Source organism: Rana temporaria, chromosome 2 (assembly GCF_905171775.1).
Source record: "Rana temporaria chromosome 2, aRanTem1.1, whole genome shotgun sequence".
Lineage (NCBI taxonomy): Eukaryota > Metazoa > Chordata > Amphibia > Anura > Ranidae > Rana > Rana temporaria.
This window is the reverse complement of record NC_053490.1, coordinates 270,449,486-270,477,070: the sequence shown is the minus strand read 5'-3', so window position 1 is coordinate 270,477,070 and position 27,585 is coordinate 270,449,486. Positions and strand designations below refer to the sequence as shown.

At 40.8% G+C, this 27,585-nt stretch overlaps 1 protein-coding gene across 4 annotated transcripts in view; it reads right to left on the bottom strand.

Moving 5' to 3' along the window:
- The window catches only part of LOC120926768 (bone morphogenetic protein 8B-like), a 96,767-nt gene that overhangs the window by 34,539 nt on the left and 34,643 nt on the right, over window positions 1-27,585 (bottom strand). The window lies entirely within an intron of this gene.

Sequence of the window (27,585 nt, the reverse complement as noted above, 5' to 3'; positions counted from 1 at the left end):
GGGCGGGACCGAAATTTCCCTACTGACATCAGTCTGGAGGGGAAGAGAGAGCTGGCTGGTCATGTGATCGTAATCTCGACTCTTAACCCCCCTGGCGGTGTTCCCGAGTCTGACTCGGGGTTAAATTTCTGTGCTGCGATCGGTAACCCCCGAGTCAGACTCGGGCTCGCCTCGCTGAATCCACAGGCATGGTTTACTTACCTTGTCCCTGGATCCAGCGATGCCACCGGGCTGTGTGAGTGAGCGGGTGCTCGCTCGATTCACACAGTGCCTCTGTGTGCCGCCGATCTCCATTCCCTGCGACGTTACGACGCACGGGGCGGAGAACGGCGCCAAATTCAAAAAGGTAAACAAACACATTACATACAGTATACTGTAATCTTATAGATTACAGTACTGTATGTAAAAAATACACACCCCCCTTGTCCCTAGTGGTCTGCCCAGTGTCCTACATCTTTTATATAATAAAAACTGTTCTTTCTGCCTGAAAACTGTAGATTGTCCATAGCAACCAAAAGTGTCCCTTTATGTCAAAAATGGTTTTCGAGCAGCTAGAAAACAGCGATAATAAATTATAATCACTTGCAGAATTGAGCGATAGCGATTTGTGGGGGAAATTCGTCATAAAAAAATAAAAGTAATGACAGCGACAATTCTGCAACTGAGCAAATTTCAGTGATTTTGAGTTGATTACATTATTGAATCATTTTTATTATAATTATATTATTATTTGTTATAATTATTTATTGTATTATAATTTATAATTTTGTTTTTAAAAAAATGTCATACCCGGGATGCCTACTAGACTCTCGTTTTTAGACAGATTTAAGTGAGTTATTACTAAGAATTACAGGCCTACAATATAAAACGCCAAATTTCCTTGCAAATAATGGTACTGCTTTCAGCACCTAAAATCTTAAATAATCATACCGCTAGGGAGGTTAAATGAGGTATTTACAGCATTTATGTTTATAAATCATTTACAGAGGGGGACACTGCAATGGGAGGCAGTGCAGATGGTGTATACAGGTTAGTGTTATGAGAGCAGCAGGAAGGGGGGTGGCTCACAGACAGAGAGGGGAGGAGGACACAGGAGCAGAAGAGAGCAGATAGCAGGCTGCAGATGACAGAGGCATGTAAACTGACCACGGTGTCAGGCTCAGCAGCCATGATACACCGTGGTCAGTTTGCAGAGGGGAGGGTAGAAATAGTCAGGATCAGCCAGGTTTTTTAGGTGTTACAGGCAACCAAATGACACCGGACAAGCACTGTGTCATATAACATGCTTTAAAGGAGCAGGATCCATTTTTTGGGGGGGTTAACAAATGCTTTAAACTTCACTGCAGACAGTGGAGCCAGGATTAATTTGGGCCATGTACAGTTCAGAAGGCAGACTCTGAGGGCTGAGCCTCTGTCACCTCCCTCTGGCTTCTGGAAGCCTCTAGAAAGTTCCAGAACTTAGTGGGCAGAGGTATAGAGATAGAAGCCTAAATATTTATGGAAGCTCTACCAATCCCTGGGTGAGGACAGCCCTGAAGGGTGGAGAGTTGGCCCATATATGCTCAGGAGCCTGGCCATGTGGAGAGAGAATTCAGGATCTAGAGGCGTGGAAGGGACCCCTGTGCTGGGTGGCGCTGCCTCCAGGCAGAAGGTGCCAGGGAGAGAGGGAGATGGTGTGCTGAAAGAAAGGAGGAAAGAAGCTGAAGGAACTCTCACCCCCTTCAGTCTCATCTCGACTGATCGAGACACCCTGGCAAGTGGAACCTATAATTTCTCCTACCACGTGTCTTGTACCTCATTTAAAGTCCCAAAAACCCCTTTTGCTTTCCATATGTGTATGCATGTGCATTAGGGACCTTAGATTGTAAGCTCCTGGAGGGCAGGAACTCATGTGAATGTACAATATACAGTATCAAAAAAGTGCTGTGTAAATTGATGGTGCCATATAAGTACCTGTAATAAATAAAAGTGTAAATTATCTGTATGTACTTCAGCAGAATCTCATTTTCTAACAGAGTATGGCCTTTTAAATAGGTATCTTTTTTATTTACCAAGATTTTTGATGGCATATGTCTACAATATGCAGTTTTAAGCTGCTGCCCTTTGAGAAACTCTGCTGGTATAATGTGGTGCCCTGCTCTAACACAGCACTTAGGAAGCAGAGGCAAGCAAGACACATAACAGAACATTCTTTGTATTGGAGAAATGAGCTTGTGTAGTGAATCTAGGGGCAGGAAACAAGAACAGGATTTAGCCCAGCTTAACCTCTAAACTGAGGTGTGCACTTTACATAGCTTTTCTCTCTGACAATTCTCCCCTAATATATATACTATATATATATATTATACAGTATATTTATTTATTTGATTTACATAGTATGTGTGTGATTATATGTCAGTATTACATTGTATATCCCTGTATGTTGTGGTCGTTCATGTGCTTATCTAATAGTTTTTTGAAACTATCGATGCCCCCCACTGAGACCTCCGCCTGTGGAAGGGAATTCCACATCCTTGCCGTTATTAAAGGGGTTGTAAAGGTAAAAAAATTTTTTCCTAAATAGCTTCCTTTACCTTAGTGCAGTCCTCCTTCACTTACCTCATCCTTCGATTTTGCTTTTAAATGTCCTTATTTCTTCTGAGAAATCCTCACTTCCTGTTCTTCTGTCTGTAACTACACACAGTAATGCAAGGCTTTCTCCCTGGTGTGGAGTGTCGTGCTCGACCCCTCCCCTGGAATACATGTATGTATGTGCCTGTGTGTTTCTGCCTTGAGAGGGAGGGCAGTTCTGGGATGTTGTCTCCTTTTCTCATTTGTTTTGAATTGGATAATAAAATAATTGGGTACTAAAATTTGTGATTCCTACATTTTGTACATATATTGTAAAATATGTTACTTTGTTAATCCAGTGTTGCTAATCTGAGGAAGGGCAAATCTTGCATAAAAGCTTCTATTTATATGGGACGTTGTTATTGATATCTTCCTTAATAAATCTACCAAGTACCGTATATACTTGAGTATAAGCCGACCTGGATATAAGCCGAGGCACCTAATTTTACCACACAAAAAATGGGAAAACGTATTGACTCGAGTATAAGCCTAGGGTGTCCATCTGCATGCGGCATCAGGCTTTGAAAAATTGGTGCTCCCCGGCCATAGGTCCCCCAGGCAGCAAACTTTGCACACTTGTAGAGGAGAACTGGGGCTACATGCCAAGGTTGGGGTCCAGGCGACCTACGGCCGACCAGTACCGGTTCCCCAAAGTCCAAGAGATCAGGTGCAAAAAGGTGATTCGAGTATAAGCCGAAGGGGGGCATTTTCAGCACAAAAATAATGTGCTGAAAAACTCGGCTTATACTCGAGTATATATAGCACTGCAGCCATGGACTTTTCCTTACTATATACTGCATATTGCCTGTCTATGTAAAAATATTTTTTGCTAGCCAAAATAACCTTTTTCATCTGTTTGCGTCTTACTGTCATTCTGTTTTTCAGAGTTTTTGCAGTAATATTGGTCTAACAGGGTAAAGTTTGAAAAATAATTGCAATACAATTATTAGATTTCCAAAATGTAATCACAAATGCATGACAAAAATAAATGATCACTGTGCACTGTAAAATCACCCACAGAAAAACAAAGGCTCATACGGATGTGAAGAACATTTGTGGCTCTGGCATGGCATTGTTAAATGGGACATCTGTACGGTGACAGGATGGAAGTGATTATGTTGTACGCTGCTTTTTAATCTTGTGTGACAAACCATTACATTACATTTAGCAGTATATAAATAGAGCTTGTTAATTTCCAAGTTTACCGTATGTACAATACGTGCTTTCTGATGTATGTTCCAGTTTACAAATGTTTGCTTATTGGTAATGTAGAGCGGTGGCTCTGCCATGTTCAGCTATGAAATGTGAATAGAACTAAACTGGGACAAATTATGGTAATTTTGTGGAACCTAAACGGGAGCTCCAAATGTATGTAAAGCCCGCAGGGTATTTCCTCCCTTGTGAATAAGGTAATTAGTTTACTTTTCAGATCTTTTTATGTGGTTTTAATATAGTCATCTTGCCAAATATTTACATATGGGGGAACTAGCTGCAAATATGAATAGGAAGAATTCAGAAGAAAATCGCCCTTTTCAATAACAAGCTCTTATTCTTAAAGCAGATCTTCACCCATTACTTCTGGGTTCTCCACTCTCCCTTTACCACAGTTAGATAAGCTTATTACTTTTTTGAATGGTTTCTGCAGACCAGCACTTTCTGTTTTCTCATCCAGGCGAGAATGACATACATGGACAAGTTTTACCTAGACATCTTAGGAGGCAATGGGAGGTCTATGTCATTCCTGTATGGCAAGATTGAACAAAGTGCTTTTTATTCTAGTTCTACTGATGGACACATGCACCATATGTGTGCCAATGGCAGAGACCTGTGCACATCATGCGCTCAGACAGCACAGGTACCGAGATCCTAGATATCATAGGTGTTTGCATTCGCGCTGGAAACCTCTCACGTGTGCGTTTCAGGTCTCCACTGGTTCTCAAAAACGTGGCAGTGACCTTTGGCATTCCTGCGCATGCGCAGGATATTCAAAGATGGTGGTGTAGAAGAAGAGTGACAGAAGTTCTTTTTTAACCACTTTATGACCAGCCAAAAAGGGCGGTTGTGCAACAGCAACACTGTACCCAAATTAAATTTATATATTTTTTCATACAAATAGAGCTTTCTTTTGGTGATATTTGATCACCACTGGGTTTTTTTTATTATACAATTAAAAAAAGACAGCAGGCACAATGATGTACATGTCATGATTGTGCCTGCACATGTTGTCCTGCCACCAGGGATGTGCAGTCAGGGGTGGCAGGTGAGGCAGAGCCATGAACATTAAAAAAAAGAGCTTTGAGGGTTGTAGAAACCCCACATTTTGGGGGTAGGTAGCCTCCTTGGGCAGCCTGTCAGAAGCTACATACAGAGCGGCCAGTTTAAATACAAGCTGGCACACTGTTTGCAGCAGACTTAGTCCCGTAAACCGATGAGAATGGTCCGACGGACCTTTTTCATCGGTTCACCGCTGAAGTGGCCTGATGTGTGTACACACCATCGTTCCACCATCGTTCCAGCGGTGACGTCAAACACACGACGTGCTGAATAAAACGAATTTCAAAGCTTCCGAGCATGTGTCGACTTGATTCTGAGCACGCGTGGGTTTTGAACCGATGTTTTTCTGTACTAACCATCGGTTTGGACCGATCGGGCAGCGGTCCATCGGTTCGGTTTTGAAGCATGTTTTAAACTTTTGGACCGAAGGAAAACAGACCGATGGGCTATACACACCGTCGGTTTGGACCGATGAAACTGAACCTCGGTCAATTCTCATCGGTTTGGAATGACCGTGTGTACGGGGCCTGAGAGGTTAAGCTCACAGTGCCTCTCCTCATTTATTGTCATAGGTACTGAACTCAATGGACAGCTTGGAGTCTTGGACCAATGGTAAAGTACCATTAGCACCAGCTGTGCAATAAAAATGCTGCAGTGGATACACGCCTTTCACTGCAGTGTCATAGAAGGGGCATGTGTCTAAAAGACAGATGCTCCCTTCCAGCTCAGCCCTCTTATCTACAAGGAAATACATGGGTTTATGGGTAGAAGATTTACCCACAATCCCATGTTTTTTTTCACACAGTTAAAAGGGAGAATGAGAATCTGCTGCTGTTGAAAAGGTACTGTTTTATTCAAGCTAAATCAAATATTATTATGCTATATATTATATTATAACATAATCATTAATTATTTATCTATTTACTGTGAAATTACTGGTTTGAAGTTATAACTTTAAACTTCAGTAATTTGTCCGTTAAGCCACCTGCTTGAGTACAGTTTTTGAAAATATAGTAAATTACCTTAAAAACAAGATAATAATAATTGTTTGTATATTACTTATGGCAATTAACCCCTTGCCACCCAGGCCAATTCTGACACTTCTCTCCTACATAATCATATTTTTTTTGCTAGAATATTACTCAGAACCCCCAAACATTATATACAGTATATTGGTGGTCATTGCAATTTTTTATTTTACAGTATTTGCTCAGCAATTTTTCAAACACTTAAGATAACCCAATTAAAAAAACACTAAAGATAACCCAATTTTTTTGTATAATGTGAAAGATGATGTTATGCCAAGTAAATAGATACCTAACATGTCACGCTTTAAAATTGCACACATTCGTGGAATGGCGCCAAACTTCAGTACCTAATAATCTCCATAGGCGATGTTTTAATTTTTTTTTACAGATTACATGTTTAGCTTTACAGAGGGAGTCTAGTGTTAGGATTATTGCTCTCGCTCTAATGATTGTGGCGTATGTAATCTGTGTGTATCTGGCTCTGATACTAGCCAGTGCCTCATCAGCCACTGACCTCACTGCATGTCCCTGCCCCGCCACACAGTATTTGTACTGTGGCGGCTCGGCAAGTAGTTAATGCCTACACACCACACATAAGCATCGCTGGGTGGCCGATGTTTATGTGCTGAGGACTGAGCTGTCAAACACAGCTCTTGGTCTGAGCAAAAGATCATTAGCCTGTAGGACATGCTTCCAATTATTTATAAGAAAGTGAATTCCCTGGATAAGGTGAGTAAATGGTGCCCTAAATGATGGTTGGGGGGAATTTACTAAAACTGGAGAGGGCAAAATCTGGTGCAGCTGTGCATGAGAGCCAATCAGCTTCTAACTTCAGCTCATTCATTTAAGCTTTGACCACAAAAAATAATAAAAAAAATGGGAAGCTGATTGGTTTCTAAGCACAGCTGCACCAGATTTTGCTCTCTCCAATTTTAATAAATGAACTCTGGTGTCTTCCTAACACTCAACTACAGCCATGGCTATGGCTTTGTAGCTGTTGTATATCTGTACTCCATCAATAAATACAATTGCTTTGGAAGATGTGTTGCCGGCTATACATCTCGATTCTATGCAGCTTCTAATCACTGTGACCACTGTGACAGTTGTGACATGATTGCTGATCCTTTTGTTTTTAGTTTTAGACAGAGTATGGATAGTTTCTAGCTTATGTTGGGTTTTCATTGCTGTCTGTTTACCCCTTGGGAGGCTATCCGTTATATAACAGAAAGTGAGTCAAAATCACCCTGAAGTAATGGGAAATCCCACCTCTGATGTTTGTCACTAGAACGGTTGTCCTCATTAATAGATTTCCTCACTTTCCCTGGGCAAATCTACCATTTCCAATTAAATGTTCACCTAATTTTTTGTCCAAGTGACAATGGTCCACATTAACAAATGGTGTATGTGTACCTACAGCAATGACAAGCTGACAAACCGTATAACCCTTTTTTACTCTATCAATAAAGGAAGCAAATTTTGTCTGGAGTTCTACAATAAGTGTTTAAACTCAGAGCTACATGACATTGCATCAGTCATGTAGTTTAGAGGGGATTTGTAAGTTTTGTAGCCTTTACAAGACTTACACCATCAGTTCCTGCTTTAATAACTTGTTCCTAACCAAGCAGATTAGCAGAGTGGTGCATTACATAATAGGTACATTCAAGAAATAGACTATTTTATATAATGACTCATTTCAGATCTTTGCAGTTATGTGAAGTGTGCTGTGACTATGCAGCAGCTTGGATGTACTTTACAAAGAAGGCCTTGCTCAGCTTGCAACTGAACTCTGAAAACTCAGGGCCAGATTCAGGTAGGAGATACGACGGCGTTGCCGTCGTATCTCTGAGTCTGAGGCGTCGTATCTTGGCGCCTGATTTAAAGAATCAGATACGCCAGAATTTCTCTAAGATACGACCAGCGTAAGTCTCCTACGCCGTCGTATCTTAACTGCATATTTACGCTGGCCGCTAGGTGTCGCTTCCGTCGATTTACGCGTTGAATATGGTAATGAGCTAGATACGCCGATTCTCAAAACGTATGTGCGGCCGGCGCATTTTTTTACGTCGTTTGCGTAAGGCTTTTTTCGGCGTATAGTTACCCCTGCTCTATGAGGCGTAGATGAGGCGTACTAATGTTAGGTATGGACGTCGGAACAGCATTGAATTTTTCACGTTTTACGTCGTTTGCGTAAGTCATCCGTGAATGGGGCTGGACGTAAGTTACGTTCACGTCGACTAGGCATTGAGCGGGCGCAATTTAATTGGAAAAATCGACGTGATACTGAGAATGCGTGCGCATGCGCCGTTCGATAAAAGCGTAATTTACGTGGGGTCACAATAAATTTACATAAAACACGCCCACATTTTCCACATTTGAATTAGACGGGCTTACGCCGGCCAATTTACGCTACGCCGCCGCAACTTACGGAGCAAGTGCTTTGTGAATACTGCACTTGCCTGTCAAAGTTGCGGAGGCGTAGCGTAAATACGATACGCTACGCCCGCACACAAATACGCGCTCCCTACGAGAATCTGGGCCTCAGTTTTTTTTCATCTATGGTTTTCAGTGCTCAGATATGAATGAGCTCCATTTTCTACGTTTTCATTGTTCCTCAGTCTACATCTACCTGCATCTTATCAGGCAGCATGCTAATATAATTAGAATGTAATTCATTTTTGCCTACACCTGTAGTACAGGTTTTCTTTGTTCTAATGGAAAGAATAATGCATTTACAATACTTTGGCATGTCTAGTTTGTCTATTTTTTTTCTATTCCTTTTTCAATGCCATTCTCCTGTTGAGGCAGAGCAAGGCAGTAGTGGCCTGTTAGTAAGAAGTCATGTTGGCAAATGTTATGAGTCATATAGCCTAAGGACATGCATTTTTTTAGCAGCATTACCCACAAAGGTTAAGTAGTGGTTTCTGGTCAGCACTACCTGAAAAGTATTCTTATTCTAAAACTGTGTGCTACTGTATATGAGGTATGTGGTCGAACATAGGTGAACCAGAGTAGATGGGTGCTATTAGAGGAAGTGGGTCAATGCTGGCCATACACAGCAACTTTCTAGGTATGTTTGACAACAAACAGAACAAGACAGGATCTGGAATGTATATATTAAAGATGAAGTTTAGGTATGGTGCTATTCACATAATAACGCATCATGGACCAATGTACAACCCAACTCCATAAAAATCGGGATGCTGTATAAAATCTACATAAAAACAGAATGCAATTATTTGCAACTCTAATAAGCTCATATTTGATTCACAATAGAATAGACAACAAATCAGATGTTTAACTGAGAAAATGTACCATTTTAGGAAAAAATTAAGGTAATTTTTGAATTCGGTGGCAGCAACACATCTAAAAAAAAAAGTTGGGACAGTGTCATGTTTACCACGGTGTAGCGGTTTAACAACACTCTGAAATGTCTGGATACTGAGGAGACCAATTGCTTCCTTATATAGGACTCTAATTGCTCTACTCTCCTGGATCTTCTTTTTGGTATTTTTAATTTAAAATATTTTCAATTGATGATATGTTTTCTACTGTATATTAAATATGGGTTTATGAGTTTTGCAAATCACTGCATTCTGTTTTTATACAGTGTCCCAACTTTTTTGGACTTGCGGTTGTATACCTGTGGGGTTCCCGTGGAAGCTGGAAATCAAACAGGCTCTGCTACTACAGTCATCTCCACTAGCTTCCTGGTCCAATGTAACTTTGTAAAAAGTGGCATACCTTCATTTAAGCTTTAATATCTAAGATGGTATACTGCATTGATTTGGTTATTTTTTGCAATGAAAAAAAGGTTGATCAAGTACCCAGGAAACTGAGAAGATGATCATGGAAGGAGAGGAAGCAATGGAATCTGATTATGGACACTGGATTGAGGAGGACTATTATCTAACTGTACAAAAAAGTGTCAACCACAACAACCTATAACTAACCTTTGCAGTACGGTGCACATGAGAGGTAAACGCACATCACAAACAAAGATTTACCAGCTAGCCTGCAAAACAACCAAGTGGATTGGTAGAGAAAGTTGTGAGGAGACACGGTCGATGGGTAGGAGGGCTGGTAGAATAGAGGTGGGGGGCTCCAGAGATTCTTTTGTGGACTCTGGCATTTGTGTCAAAAAAAATTGTGATGAGCAGGAGAAGTAAGAATATATTGGAGGAAATAGTGAAGGTGCTGCCAGAGCAGCCACTGCAGACAATGCTGCAATTGGAACTTGTGTGCAAAGCACAGTTGCACAGAGATAATGCTGAGGCTGTGATTGGGACTTGGACAAAGATTATAAAATAAATCCCTCTACCAGCGTATGGAATCCAATGAGTGGACAATATGTGAAATGGGAACTTTTCAGTGTATCAATACAAAATTCCAGAAGGAGTAGAAGAGGATGTACTTTCTTGCTACATTCACTTCTACTGTCAGAACCCTCCAATGAGTCCTGTCAATTAAAAATTTCCCATAAGATATTCTGTGCATTTAACACATTTATACAGTAAAACCTTGGTTTGCGAGCATATTTCATTCCAGAAACATGCTTGTAATCCAAAGCACTTGTATATCAAAGCATTTTTTTTACAGGGTATAAAAGAGAAGAGAGGCCCCTTTAAGTGTAGCAATAAGTTGCTAAATGTTGTACCTTCATTAAATGTAACCATGTTGCTATACTTAGAGTCTCCTCTCTATATCAAGACATTGCTTGTACCTCAAGGCAACATTTATTTAAACCTTTTGCTTGTCTTGCAAAACGCTCTCAAACCAAGTTACTCTTAAATCAAGGTTTTACTGTACATGTTTTTTACCCGTAAAAAACATCCCTTGTGTAGACATCCAATAGCCCCAAGACTGTTGAGTTTGATGTCGGCAGCTCCAGCAAATTAAGAACTGTCACTTGAAGTAGAACTATAGGCAAAACTTTCTTTTTAATTTTGGATAGAGCAAGGGAGGGTTATAACCCCCTGTCAGATTTTTTTTCACTATCTGTGTCACAGTTTGAGCACTGCTGATTGGCATTCTCAATTCCTTGGATATCTTTTTATATCCATTTCCTATTTTATACAGTTCAACTACCTTTTCCCGCACATCCTTTGACAATTCTTTTGCTTTCTCCATGATTTAGAATCCAGAAACGTCAGTGCAGCACTGGATAAAAGATGCAAGGGTCTGTCAGGAGTCCAGAACTCATTGACCTTTTATACACACACACACCACTAATTACAAGCAAACAGATCACAGGTAAGGATGGTTACCTTTATTAGCCATTCAAACCCCTTTGTGTCAACTTGTGTGCATGTTATCAGGCCAAAATCACCAGGGTATGTAAACTTTTGATCAGGGTCATTTGGGTAGTTTCTGTTGTGATTATGATTTAAAAAGAGTCAACACAGTTGATTGATAATAAACGGCTTCAGCCAAACACTAACCATGAGTGAAAGAAAAGTTTTTGTGTTATCATTCATATTCCTATGAAAAATGGCCAAGAAATCATAAATTCTGCCAGGGTCTATGAACTTGAGCACAAATGTATAACACACCATGAGCGCAGGAATACAGTATCTCACAAAAGTGAGTACACCCCTCATATTTTTATAAATATTTTATTCTATTTATTTTATGTGACAACACTGAAAAAATTACATTTTGCTACAATGTAAAGTAGTGAGTGTACAGCTTGTATAACAGTGTAAATTTGCTGTGCCCTCAAAATATCTCAACACACAGCCATTAATGTCTAAACCGCTGGCAAAAAAGTAAGTACACCCCACATCAAAATGTCCAAAGTGGGCACAATTAGCCATTTTCCCTTTCCCGGTGTCATGTGACTGGCAGGTGTTGCAAGGTCTCAGGTGTGAATGGGGAGAAGGTGTGTTAAATTTGGTGTAATTGCTCTCACTCTCTCATAATGGTCACTGAAAGTTCAACATGGTACCTCATGCAGCATTTAGACACCCATAATTTGCTCGATTCGAACGGAAACAGCATTGCTCAAAATATGGGATGATGCTCTCGAGGCTGCAGACGAAGGAGAATCTTGTCTCCTAGTACTGTTGGACCTCAGTGCGGCTTTTGACACGGTAGACCACAAACTATTGCTGACTCGGCTAGCTGAAGTAGCCAATGTCACAGAATGTAACTTATCCTGGTTCTCCTCCTTTTTGGAAAACCGATCACAAGTAGTGAAACTGGGACCGTTCACTTCTGAAAAACACACGGTGTCATGCGGAGTCCCTCAAGGATCCCCTCTGTCCCCGGTGCTGTTTAATATCAATCTTCGCCCCCTTTTTGAAATCATCAGCAGCCAAAAGCTGCTCTACCACTCTTATGCAGATGACACACAACTGTACTTTCGCATCTGCAACAAAAAGGATCATCATCTCGATCTAGAGAAATGCCTCTATTTGATAGAGAACTGGATGACAAAGTTATCTTAAACTCAACGGGTCGAAAACAGAACTTCTCCTATTTCATGCCGATCAAAATAATCAACCGGCAACTCTCTGGATACCTCCGCTTATTCTGGGCAAAATCATCACCCCTAGCTCCAAAGTCAAAAGTCTCGGAGTCATCTTTGACACCAACATGACAATGGATGCACAAATAGGGTCAGTAGTCAGCGGATCCCACCATCTGCTGTGCCTACTACGCAGACTTATTCCATTTATTCCCAAAGAGGACATAGCAGTCGTGGTGGGAACAATTGTTAACTCCAGACTTGATTATGCTAATGCCCTCTACCTCGGTCTCCCAAAGTACCAAATCACTCGCCTGCAGGTCGTTCAGAATACGGCCGCGCGACTGGTGACTGGGAAAAAACCTTGGGAATCAATCTCACCCTCACTGAGAAGCCTTCACTGGCTGCCAGTGAAAGACAGAATCACATTCAAAGCACTCTGTCTGACGCATACATGTATTTTGGGAAATGCACCCAAATATCTATGCGAAAAACTAAAGGCTTACAACCCCAGTCGCACTCTGCGATCCTCCAACCAAAAGCTACTCCAAATCCCCAAAACTAGATACAAGTCCAAAGGAGAAAGAAGATTTGCTGTCCTAGGCCCTCGACTCTAGAACACTTTACCAACCTCCATTAGGTTGGAGGAGAACCACTTGGCCTTTAGGAGAAAGATCAAAACCCATCTCTTTTGAGGTCAAAGGAGAAATGGTCAACAAGCGCCCAGAGGCAATTCAGTTTGCATGTGCAGCGTTATATAAGTCTTTCACTCACTCACTCACTCATGGCAAAGAACTCTCTGAGGATCTGAAAAAAATTATTGTTGCTCTACATCAGGGGTCTCCAAATGAGGGTCCTCCAGTTGTCCAGGAACTACAAATTCCATCATGCCTAGTCATGTCTGCGAATGTCAGCATTTTACAATGCTTTATGGAAGGTGTAGTTGTGCAACAGCTGGGGGGGTTGTAGTTTGGAGATCCCTGCTCTACATAAAGATGGCCTAAGCTATAAGAAGATTTCCAAGACCCTGAAACTGAGCTGCAGCATGGTAGCCAAGACCATACAGTGGTTTAACAGGACAGGTACTCAGAACAGGCCTCGCCATGGTCAACCAAAGAAGTTAAGTGCACGTGCTTAGCATCATATCCAGAGGTTGTCTTTGGGAAATAGACGTATGAGTGCTGCACACATTGCTGCAGAGGTTGAAGGGGTGGGGGGTCAGCCTGTCAGTGGCTGTTGTACCAGAAGGAAGCCTTTTCTAAAGATGATGCACAAAAAAATCCTGCAAACAGTTTGCTGAAGACAAGCAAACTAAGGATATGGATTACTGGAACCATGTCCTGTGGTCTAATGAGACCAAGATAAACTTGTTTGGTTCAGATGGTGTCAAGTGTGTGTGGCAACCAGATTGGACGGATCTGTCCAATCCCGAGCAAGGGGGAGTGTCTATACACGGCGCGGCGGGGAATACAGCTTTCAAACAAAAGCTGCCTGTAATGTTCCCCGCACGCTGATTAACGCGGCAGCGGCAGCTTTGCGGTATGCGGCGGCGGGGGGAGGGGGGGACTAAGTATTCTATTCAGGCATCGGGGGCATTTGCGGGAGTACAAGTACTCCCGCAAATACTCGGTATCGGTCCCGATACTGATACTGGTATCGGGACAACCCTAATTCATATATATATAAAATACTAGATTACTAATATTAAATAACACAATAATAAAGTAATCAATAAAACAAATACATACATAAATTAAAAAAATGAAATATTATCCAGTATAAAACTTTTTTTTTTTTACTAGAATTACTTGATTTCCTTAGTTAATATTTGTTCTGAATAAATATATAGTTTAATTTGTAGTGCTGATGTTGATCAACCTGTATTTTTCCACATATTACCATAGAAAATGGCCTTTTATTTTTGAATGGGCGATGGATTGAGAAATGTAATCACCTTCTGTTCCAAAGTTTTACTGCGCTAGATCAGATAATGAATTAATCTAAGCTTTATAAATTAATTGAATGGTTAAATAATTATGCGGTCCCTTTGAGTGTAATTTTAATTTTTTTGATTTTGACCTTTTTCCCTGCAGTAACAAAAAAACAGCTGAATCTGATCTCTATAATATGAAAAAACAAAAACCATAATTAGGAATGATTATTCAAAGACGTTGGTACACTCATGATGCCTAGTTGTGCCAAGCCACTTCTTTTTATATAAACAGATGAAACATCACAAATAAGTGAGTACACAGTGAGCAGGCATCCTGCCCCAGGAGGCAAATGATTCATGGGTTTAAAGGTTTGTAACAATGTCTTTTAGTTTAACATCTGTGCTTCGCTTATAGGCAGACACTGTGGGACGTGCTGAGTTTATAATAAGAATAAACCTCCGAGAGGAATATATTTACTAGAAGGACTTGTTAACACCAAACACATTGACATGCAGACAACTGAAAATGTATTGTATTTTTTTAAGCACCATTACTACGTTGTGTTCCTGCATTTCTGAGGTCATTTGAATGGGAGCCTTCAAAGAACAGTAGCACAACACGTGAAAATTAATGGCAATGGATGTTGCTGTGTGTTTTCACAAGGCAACTACAAAAGCAACAAATATAAAACATACTGTAACTTAAGTTAACTGCTAAAGGTATAACAGGAAATATTGAAGCTGTACTAAAGGCAGAATACTGTCTTAACTTACTTTACCCTGTCTAATTATAAACCTAATGCAGCTAGAATTAACAGTTTTTTCATAGTATTTATGGAGGGAACTGCAGTCTACTAGCAGATAATAATAAGATGATGCTACAAACTCCTTCTACTCCAGCATGTTTGGTTGGGGTAAACCAAGGAATGCTGAAGCCAGAGGATGCATTGACCTAATGCCGCGTACACACCATCACTTTATGTGATGAAAAAAAACGACGTTTAAATCATTAAATAAAACAACGTTTTTGAAACTTAATTTTCAAAAAACAACGTTGCCTACACATCATAGTTTTTTCAAAATGCTCTAGCAAAGTGCAGTTACGTTCAGCAGTCTTTTCCATTGAAGCTAGCTTCATAACTTGCTTCTGAGCATGCGCGGGTTTAAAAACATTGTTTTAAATGTTGTTTTGCCCACACACTATCATTTTAATTGACACAAAAAACGACGTTTTGAAAAACGACACAAAAAATTGAAGCATGCTTCAATTTTTTTTTGTCGTTTTTCACAAGACATAAAACTACGTTTTCCCCCACACACTGTCATTTTAATTGACGTTTTTTAAAACGTCGTTTTTTTTCATCACATAAAGTGATGGTGTGTACGCGGCATAAATGTCATGGGGACAGATAAAGCTTAACACAAAAAGGTTCCTTATTTGGAGGGATGAATTCCCTTTTGGCACCAGATTTCTTCTCATTCCACCTCAAATGTCCCTTTTTTGGTCTAATGTACACATGTATTACAAAATGTAACGCTGTATTTAACTTCTAAAAGTGCTTTTCTGCATTAAAGCCTGTAATATATTGCATATCTGTAATGTAAAGCATATCTGTCGATCCTTTAGACATCAGGGAAATACATTAGTATGGCACAATTTGTTCATACACATTAGCCCATGTTTGCTAAACTATTATTGAAAAACTCCTTTTCTAAGTCAATCACTTAGGCCCTGTACACACGACCGAGGAACTCGACGTGCCAAACACATCGACTTTTGCCATTGAACAACGAGGAAATAGAGAACATGTTCTCTATTTCCTCGCCGAGGTCCTCGTCGGCTTCCTCGGCCGAAAGTGTACACACGGCCGGGTTTCTCGGCAGAATTCAGCTCTGAACCGAGTTTCTGGCTGAATTCTGCCGAGAAACTCGGTCGTGTGTACGGGGCCTCACATTCAGAATACATTGGGGTTTTTTTCCCCACCATATTTTACAGAAGTAATAATAACCATTAAGATCTCAAATTTAGGGAAGTGGGGCATGATTTTATGCAATGCCTAGCAAGATCCTCAAAAGCCAAAACACATGACAAATAAAATTGTTTAGTTGCAAATCAAAGTAACGCATATGGGCACTTATTGTGCCACCCTCAGAGCAATGATAATATGAGGGGATTTTTACAAAGTGGCGCATTGAGCACTTATTGTTCCACCCTCAAGGCGATGATAATATTAGGGTAATTTACTAAGATTGTAGCAGACAGAGTCTGAAGCAGATGTACATAGCAACTCATTGGCTTCTAGCTTCCATTTTCAAAGCATAAAGTGATTAAAAAAGGATATTTATTTTAAAACAACAATCATGGTAATCATGGGGGTTGCTGAACACAGAATCTATTTTTTAACTTAAAGTGGAGTTTCCATCCCAAATTTTTTTTTTGATTATTGTGCTCATTAGACCTAAAAAATAAAAAAATTACATGTTTTTATTTTTTTTACTCACCTGGAAATGCCTGTTGCTATGCGATCCCACGAAATCTGCCTTTGGAATCACCTAGGATTCTGACATCATCTCCCTCAGCTCCCCAGCACGCTAATGCTCCTGGGAAATGTGTGTCATCATTTCCCAGGATGCAGTGCGCTTCCCCATTATAACTCCCCATCCAAGACTTCCAGGAAGTAAGTGCTTGTGGGCTTCACAATGCCCACAAGCAAAATGACAACGCTGTGGACATAGTTTTATAAACTATCTTTTTTGAATAACTATGCGGAGCGGCGGCGGATTTTAAAATAGTAAGTGACCGGATTTATATTATAAAAACGCATGATGAAAGGACATACATTTAAAAAATGCTAATTGTGGTTGGAACACCGCTTTAATACAGAGAATGCTTTAAGGTTAAAAAAACAAACAAAAAAACTCTCTTATCCTTTACAGGCAAGGAAGCTGCAATTGTAGCCTCCATTTGCTCTGCAATTGCCAAATTGATTCTGCACATGTGATCATTTATGACACCATCCATTTGATGAATTGATAGTGCAGTTGAGAGCACAAGCAAATATGACAGTTATCATACATTATTATTATTATTATTATTATAATTATTATACAGGATTTATATAGCGCCAACAGTTTGTGCAGCTCTTTACAACATCAGGGAAGACAATACAGTCACAATACAATTCAATACGGGAGGGATCAAAGGGCCCTGCTCGTTAGAGCTTAAAGTCTAGAAGGGAGGGTCAAGTGAAACAAAGGGTATGCTTTGACTGTAAGGGCCCTTTCACGCGTACGGACCGTATGTCCGCATTTTCATCCGTCCGTTGCGGATGAAAACGGGACATACATGGGTCCCTATGTGATTACGGGTGTCAGCGGATGACCATCCGCTGACACCCGCAATTGTCTGCCTCCGCAAAGATCCGCATTTGCAGACAGAAGAAAATCCTATTTTTCTTCCGTCTGCCGGATCGGATGAACACGGACATACGGTCCGTGTTCATCCGATCCCCCATAGGGGAGAGCGGAGAAAAGACAGGGCGGTCCCTGCACAGTGTGCAGGGACCGCCCTGTCAGCTGCCAGCTCAGCGGGGATTTTACGGAGGATCCCCGCTGAGGAAATGCGGACACACGGAGCGTTACTGATCCGCCTGTGTGAAAGGGCCCTAATTGTTTTGGGAAATTGTTACATTTATGGGTTTATTTCAACTTTAACTGAACTAGATGAAGATAGAAGCTGACTGGCTACCATGTACAGCTGCTCCAGAATCTGTCTGCTCCAGTTTTAGTAAATTCCTCCCTATGTGTTTTCCTTACCTAAGTGCTTATTCAGGCAAGTAGGGGAAAAATATTCTTTAGAAGAAAATATAAGAAGGCCATACTTCAATACCCCTTTATCAAAAAAGTTAGCCACCACTTCTTTGCAAGTTTGCAATCTTTTATTTTTTTTATGTGTGGGCAGAGTCACTCGCCCTGTACGTGGGGGTACCTTTCTAACTAAGCACACTCATCAATGCCTGGGAATAGACGGGGACTGCAGTCATGTGAAAATCAAACATTATGGCGGTTTCAGTGTCACCCTAAAGCAGGAGGTTGTGCTACAAAAACCTGCAGAAAGTCAATGCAGCCACCATATCAAAGGATTTGCAAGCTGCTATATAATACAATTTTGTTCTTGGGGTTAGATACACTTTAAGACCTAACAACGCTTGAAAGGCAGTGTACAGAAGTTTATTTCAGGTGAGCTTTTTTTGCAGTACATGCAAAGAACAGCAGAGGTATATCCAGAGGTCCAGACTTTAAAATAGAATGGCGTTTCCCTAGTTCCGCTCAAGGCACATAGGTTTGTGCCAAACATGAATATTAGAGGCCGCTGGGAAATAGAGAGCAACAAAGCTTCCCATTGTCACACTTTGTTCCAACTTTAATGTTTATTGTTTAATGATCCTGCTACACTGTATTTTGCCTCCCACACAATGTCAGCAAAATAGATTTTCACTGAAATGTGGTCCAGTTTTTATTGTAAGCTTACTTTGTAGGCTTTTGCTTACTATAAATGACACATCATCTGTAATTACTAGTCCCAGCTTTCTTTCTTTCAGACACTAAATTAAAAGGTACTCTGGAGTGATGAACCACATCATATGTAAGACGTCCAAAAATAAGTGCAAGAAATGGATTGAGCATTTTGCCAGGATATGCAGACCATAAATACAACTGATTTATATAGATTAGCAAGTGGTGCTTGCACAATTTCAGAGATAAACTACGGCATCCCTGTCTTCATCAAGTTTTATCTATTTTGTTGAAAACAGCTATAAATCTACAAACTGGTTAGCAAAACCATCCAAGAACTTAACTAGGGCCATCTGACAAAAAATAAATATTACCCCTACCATCGCAAGCAAACCAGTTCCCCAAACTCAGTACAGGAATACCCCACTTTTAAGTACACAATGGGGTTGATTTACTAAAGCTGGAAAGTGCAAAATCAGGCTCACTTCTGCATAGCTATAAAAGGGGAGAAGGGAATAGCCTAAGAGAAGGCCTAAAAAAGGGGTTACTAATAGCAACAAGTGATTATCTAAACCAAAATGTGATACAAAAGGATTTATTATAGTATCAAAATAAGTATAAAAAGTACAGTCATTTACGAACTATATGGAAAAATGGAACCATTTAAAAGAAATAGATTGCCATGGACAATAATAACAAACAAGACTCACAATTTACAACACATACACACAGCACTAGTCCGGACGTTATTGATTCAGCCACGAGTTACATGCACATCATGCAATGGGCTAATTGATTTAACTATCAAGAAAATAATAGGGGCAATTAATAATTCAGGGAAATAATGCCTGATAGCCCCTCCTTAATCAAGCCAATAGGTGCTTTTACAAGTGGCTGAACCCAGTGTGTGGGGGAAAGGAGAAAAGGTGGGGGAGCAATGGAGATATGACTAAAGGGCCAAATAAATCACTTCCTCATCCTAATTGGAGAGTAAGGGCCATTTAAATTAAAAAATTAGGCCAGTTATTAGTTGAGGGTCCTGAAGCACACACAGCAGAAGGATAACCAGGTATTGTTCAATCAATCAGGCAGTTCAGCAGAGGTAGGTTAGTAATGTTAGTTAAAGCAGTCTTAGCAAGTATATGACGGTTGGATCCATTAATATCCACTAAGCAAAAGTGGATTTGATTTGTCAGCTTAAATTGCCTTAACCATACATAAACAGTCCTGTTAATAATGGCTTGAAAAAATCATATATTATCAGCCAGGTAGGATTAAGCAGACATATTAATCTTAACGCTTGAAGATAATGGGAAAATACAAGTTGCCGCAATGGTACCAATGTCAATAACTGGAATGCTAGTACATTACCAACTTGTTATTTGTTGTCACTCATACATTGGCTGGAGTGTCAGCTTATGTTGGTTATTGATGAATTTTCCACTGAGGCAGTAAGTACGCCAATTCGTTTGAATGGAAAAGTGATATCCGCGGAGGTCAAGTTGGTGACCAATCCGGACTGTGTGTTCCACACTCCTGGCAAGTTGTGCCTGTTTAGTACGTGCACTTCCACGTGTGCTCGTCCGTATTCCACAGCTCCTTTTACCGCAACTCTCTCCTGTCTCTCACACACCGGGAGAACGTCATGTGACGGCGCAGGGTGATGATGTCAACGCATTTCGCCCTGCTCAATGGCGTAGCTTCATCTCGGACGTTGTTTTTATACTTATTTTGATACTATAATAAATCCCTTTGTATCACATTTTGGTTTAGATCATCACTTGTTGCACCTTTAAAAATGGTGTCCTAGAATGTCAGAGGCCTTGGTTTTCCACAGCGCTCTCTGGTTTTCTCCTTCCTTAACAGATATAAGGCCCGTGTTATTTGCCTCCAAGAGACTCACCTGATTGCCTCTAAAATTTTAGCCCTTAACAAATTCTAGATAGCTAAATCATTTAATGCCACCCAACCCCCCTCTGCTGAAATCCTGCAGGATAAGACTGACCCTGATGGACACTACCATTTTTACATTGATGAACGTCTATGTTCCAACCCCCTTTAACACTGATTGCTTACAAAAACGTTCTATTCTGGCTCTTGATTCACCAAGTGGACACCTGCTGTTGGTGACTTTAATGCAGTGCTAGACCCTGCCAGCGATCACTTACACAGAACAGGCAAAACACAATCTTTATTTCTTGATTAGTTAATTTAGTACGATCTTACTGAAGTATGTAGGTGAAAGTACTCGGATGCTAGGCAGTATCTTTGTCATTCTGACACCTTCAACACTATGTCTAGAATCAACCTGGCCCTCGCTATCCCCCAGACTTTTCCATTGATAGTTGACGTACTAACTTAGGGGCATTTCAGATCACACTTCTTTAGCAGTAATACGAATACCGCTTCCCCCTCCTCAGAGTGGGAGGCCTTTAAATCTACTCTTCGAGGAACTTTCATGTCCATAACAGGTATCTTGCATAAGGATAACCATATAGTCACTGAGGAGCTTGGGTCAGCTATGCTTCAGGCGGAGCATGCCTATGTTAATATTCCTTCCCTTACCACTCATGTTGACTGGCTCCATAAAAAAGATTTTCAAGTTCTTTAATCAGTTATGCAAAGAATTTTAACTCCCAGGCCAATTTCTTGTTTTTTTTACCACCAACTCTGCCATGCCATTAGCTCTCAGTTTGGATTCTTATCAAGCCCTATAGAAATTACTCCTCCTGAAAAGCTACTGCATAGATCTGACACCACCAGATTGATATCTATGTATTACTCTGCTCTCACTAGTGGTGTAAATGATAGATAGTCGATGGCAAATTAAAATGACTGTTATTTAACCCACACATTATTCAGAATGGTCGGAGTTAAAAAAAAAAAAAAGTTTTGGAGTTTTTTGAAAAATAAAAATAAATTACAGCGCTCACAAAATAAATTTAACATGTGAAAACATCCATATACCATACATTGGGCAGATGTGCTCCAGGTAATAAAGTGCAAAAGTGCTTCAAACTTCAAGGTGCATCACACACCCAGCCTGCGTTCCCACTCACCAAAACTAATGGACCCCTGGCTTTTCAGTCCAGGAGTCAATCAAGCTTGAATGTTGACCATGAATGGTATATCACAGGAGGATCCTACAAAATTCTTCCCCAATCATGATGATCATGAGTGAATAGTGGCACCAAAAAGAAAGTAAAGACTTATAGTGAAGTACAGTAAAAAAAAAAATGATTGCGGTGTGTGATGCCCCTTTTAGTTTGAAACACTTTTGCACTTTATTACCTGGAGCACACCTGCGCAATATATTTGGACGTTTTCACATGTTAAAAAAAAAAAAAGAGTGAAAAATAAATATATAAAACAGAATATAGATAACCACAAATGATGCGAAACTGAAGAAGAGACAATATTTATGAATAAATGAAATCATGAGCAAGTCTCTTGCTGTGGTTGAGTCTGACGTGGTTTTAAAAAAAATAAAATAATATTTTGTGAGCGCTGTAATTTCTTTTTATTTTTCATTTGTTCAAGTGCACTTTGTGTACAGCAGCTGCAATCTACTTATTTTAACTTCTAGCACAAGTTAATATATTTATATATATATACACCTTTACTGTCCCCACTATACCCATGTAGCTACAATTAATTAACAATAGCCTCCCACTTTATAAACTCACCTATTAGGAAGAAGCCTGATTTGTTCAATGCTGTTTGGGATTGCTGGCTTTCTAACCCGTGATACAACCCACGTTATTCTGATATGACTTGTGAAGCATTGAGAAACAGCTCTGGGTTTTTGCTCTGTATTAGAGTTTTCTTTTCCTAGATTGGGTTTCTATTTTTTTATAAACCTCAATAAATATAGCTGTAAGATACGGTACGTCAAAATAAGTGGCATGAAAAACTGTATCAAATTGTCAATGTTATGAGAGTCATTTTGTGAACCTGTGGGCAGCTGATGATAATAAATTTACTAGTACGAACAAAAAATTTGCACATGGTCCAATACATGGGTAGGCAACTTCAGCAGTCCTGCTGTGATGAAACTACAAAACTCATTATGCCTCTGCCTCTAGGAGTCATACCTGTGACTGACAGAGGGCAGCTTCACACTGATCTGCTGCAACTTGGCCACATACAGGACTTTTGGTGCACTTTTAGAAAGTGCACCAAAACCACGGGACATAATAAAAGTCTATGGAAAAGCACAGCTAACTCGCATAAAAAATGTGAGAGTGATAAAAGACACCTCTGTTGGACAGGTTCTGCTAGCTTTATTGAGTAACATCGGCACCAGAAATCAGCTCAGAGCTCTCCCTTCACACAGCCAACATGGCGGATGGAGCAGATGCCTTATGCATTTCCGCAACCCCTGCAGACTCTGCTAATCATACGGCAGCAACACCCCCTCCACCCGAGGAGCAATACACGGGCTTAGCCCAGGCAGTAGCAGAAATTACTGTTTCCCACAATAACTGCAGCAGGTGACAGAGCCATAGCTGCAGGGATTACACAGCTGAGGAAGGAACTAGGCAAGCACGCCACTAGGCTCTCCGAAATAGAGCACCATGTATCTGATCTGGAAAATTAGATGCAAAACTCCTTCACCACAAACAGGCCCAGCAGTTTATAATTTGACAAACTGGATGACCTGGAGAACAGCTCCAGGTGCAATAATCTGTGGGTTATTGGCCTACCAGAATTATAAAATGCTGATTCATTGGCGGACATTTGCACCACATGCATTCCGTGTGCCCTGGGAATTTAATTCCCCTGCACAGTAAAGAGGGCCCTGCCATTATATTTTATCCTAGTGGAATCATGTGGAACTTTGTGCATCTACAATTACTTGACTTACCCCCCACAACAACATATTCTTCTACTGTTTGGTCCATTGGATATCACCAAACAGGATATGACTAAGTCTCAGTCCAGAATCCTGCAACACAATAAGGCCTGGATTGCTACTTGTTACATGGCAGCCAGGAGGGCAATCCTCAAAAAGTGGACTTCCTCTATAAACTGTAAACCCGATTCATGCAATTTGAGCTGGGCACATATATGTGCAGCATTTTGTTATCTCTCTTCAAAGAGCTATGTCCCGTACCATTCCTCTGTGATCAGCCTTATAACTCCTGACAAATTCTCGGACACATGGGATAAAAGTAGCCAGACTTTTCTGTCAGGGGAGGTTGCTATAAATAGATTAGCAGGGAGCTGGTCCTGTTACAAAACACCTCTGAGAGTCTCTGCCAATGTGGAGAGGGGGTGTGTGCGTTTCTTCCAATCTGCAATTTTAGCTATCTTGGCTGTATTCCCAGACATCACACTCTGTGTTAAACAGGAAGAGAAAATCTCCTAACAAGATCTGAACTTTCTAAACAGTATACAAATGTGAAGACAGCAGATATGGATGTAAAACCTATGTAGGGAGATTTGGTTAATCTCTGTGTATCGTCTGAGGCTGTTCACTTCACTGGGTGCATGGAGGGTGTATGGAGGGTTAAAGAGGAAGTAAACCCTCAACTTTTTTTTTTTTAAACCCTGCAAGAGAAAGTCATAATGAGCTAGTATGCATAGCATACTAGCTCATTATGATTGACTTACCTGAGATCGAAGCCCCGAAGTTCTCCTCGTCCCCTCAGCCGCCGTTGCCATGTCTCCTACAATCTTCTTCCTTGTATCGCCACTCCGGCCCTTGACTGGCCGGAGCGGCAATGACATCACTCCCGCGCTTGCACGCGGGACAGGCAGATCCCAGCGAATGTGCGGGATTATGGAATTAACCCCCCATTGCTCCATTCACAAAAACGCCATGCTCAGTGCGCCTGCGCCGTTGTCTATGGTGCGCATTGTGCCGTAGACATCGGTGCATTCCTTACTGAAAATATCTCCTTCTTAACCGTGTAGGTTAAGGAGATATATATTGCACCTACCGGTAAGCCTTAATCTAGGCTTACATGTAGGTGCAAGTTGTAAGAGGGGTTTACACTTTAACATCCACTTTAAAAACCGACTTACTGAACCTCCTCAGGTTAGAGAACATGTACTTGCTCTTCATCAACCATCGAAAATCCAATAGATTCCAACACAAATGGGCTTCATTCATGGACGAAGCGCGCTCTCCACCAGACAGGCAGGCCCTAACGGATCTAACACACAACATTAAGCACCACCAGATGCTTTAGTACCCTTCAAGTCTGTTCTAAGGCCACACTGCTGTCTAAACATCCCCATCGCTAGCTCCACCATTGGATCAAATGGCCCCACCCAAAAACCCCCACCTCGTACATTCGGGACACTCTTCTGGACAGCACAGCAATGAGAATATTTACTGACGGGCCTTCATTTAGATCTTTACAGGCCCGATTCATACAGCTCTGCTAGGTCTTCTTGTCTGCACTCATGTTTGCATGTTGGCAACATATCTAGGTTACCTACCCAAGTTAAGTGATAGCCTATTGGTAGTTATATCGGCCAAGGCTCACACTTCCCCCCGCCCTCACCATCTCATCTGTTACCCCCTCCCCCGCTCTATAATCTGTACCATTTATTGACTTGTTAATTTGTGTGCTGTATTGTTATTCTGAAAAACGCTATAAAATGTATAAAAAAAATCAATAAAAAATTGACAAGTCAATGGAGAGATCTGATTGCCATATCATCCACTTTGCAGTTTTCACCATTCCCTATTGCATCTCAACTAAATGAAATCTCCAGCATATGATATTATAAATGTCCCTTTTCTCTCTCCAGCTGTTTCAGTATGGCTTTCCAGTTTTTTTGCATGCAGTAGGCCAGGAAGAATGTGGGTGGGTGAATTGTGGTTACCTGTTCTTTAGAGGAGCAACCAAAGTCACCACAAGAAAATTATATGTTGAGCATGCCAAGTGATGTTGCTAGTGTTTCTATTTTGCATAAAGGACACAGGTAAATATAACATATATACTGTAAATAAATAAATATGTATATATATATATATATATATATATATATATATATATATATATATATATATATATATATATACACATATATTTGTTTTTTTGTGTGTGTATATTCCTTTGTATATTGCTTTGCTGATGCTTTTCTGTTTTTTAAGATTGCTACAATATGACATTGCAGAAACACTTTAAACTATAGATGTACATTTAGGCTGGGTTCACACCGGTACGCTAACATACACATTATGAAGCACGTTACATCACAAATTTACATGGGTTGCATTTAGGGGGCTTATTTATTTTGAATGAGGTGACAATGCACTAAAACACTGCCAAAACTGCACCTGATCCTTTTCTGGGACACAACACACAATATTGCATTGCCTCAGTGTGAAGTGCCATTCAAGATGAAACATGTATTACCGCAATGTAATAGTGTGATCCGCCTTAAAGTGAATCTTACATGAAGCAAAGTGTAATTAAGCTGAAAGCAGCTACACCCTGACAAATGTACCACACACTAGTTCTGTTCCAATAAATCTAAACCTACTCACTGAGTCCATTTAAGCAACATGCGTACATATTACTCTCTTTTTATTACATACAGTTGAAGCCAGATTTATGTATTCGTTTTACAACTTTGATAATATTAGTTTGTGAGAGTTGGACCAAAAAGCCTCGTACACACGATCAGTCCATCCGATGAGAACGGTCTGAAGGACCGTTGTCATAGGTTAACCGATGAAGCTGACTGATGGTCCGTCACGCCTACACACCATCGGTTAAAAAACCGATCGTGTCAGAACGCGGTGACGTAAAACACAATGACGTGCTGAAAAAATGAAGTTCAAGGCTTCCAAGCATGCGTCGACTTGATTCTGAGCATGCGTGGATTTTTAACCGATTGTTGTGCCTACTAACGATCGGTTTTGACCTATTGGTTAGGAATCCATAGGTAAAATTTAAAGCAAGTTGGCTTTTTTTTAACCTATGGATAAATAACCTATGGGGCCCACACACGATCGGTTTTGACCGATGAAAACGGTCCATCAGACCGTTGTCCTCTGGTTAACCTATCGTGTGTACGAGGCCTAAAGCTATCCAAAGACATAAGATAGTGGTCAAAAGTCATGACTGCCTAAATATGCATGATTTTACATGCATGGATATGCATTAAACTTCCATGGTTTTGGCTTTATTTCAGGGAGACCATATCATTTGACTGGGAAAATCCATTTGATTTCCCATGCTGAGATTAGTCAACTATTCCCAATCTGAAATTATGAGGGTAGTTAGAAGGAGCACCCAATATCCAATTAGAAGTGGAACACAAGTACCATATTTATCGGCGTATACCGCGCACTTTTTTGCCCTGAAAATCAGGGCAAAATCGTGGGTGCGCGATATACGCCGATACCTGCTTCCCGTGCTGTGTTCGAACCACTGCGCTGACATATACCGAGCGCAGTACACTCGGGTATAGTCGGGCAGGCTCGGCTCCTCTCGCGGTCACGTCCTGTGCTTCCTGTACGTCCTTTACGCGAGAGGAGCCGAGCCCGCCCGAATATACCCGAGTGTACTCCGCTCGGTATATGTCGGGCGCAGTGGTTCAAACACAGCGGGGATCGAGTGGGGAGGACACCACGATGGCCGCAGAAGGACGCCGGATGGACGCGATGGACGACGGGCAGGACGCGATGGACGACGGGCAAGACACCGACGAGGGGCATCCAAACTGTAAGTATTTTTTTTTTTGCAGGAATTTTCCTTAAAGTTCGGGGGTGCGCGCTATACGCCGGGGCGCGT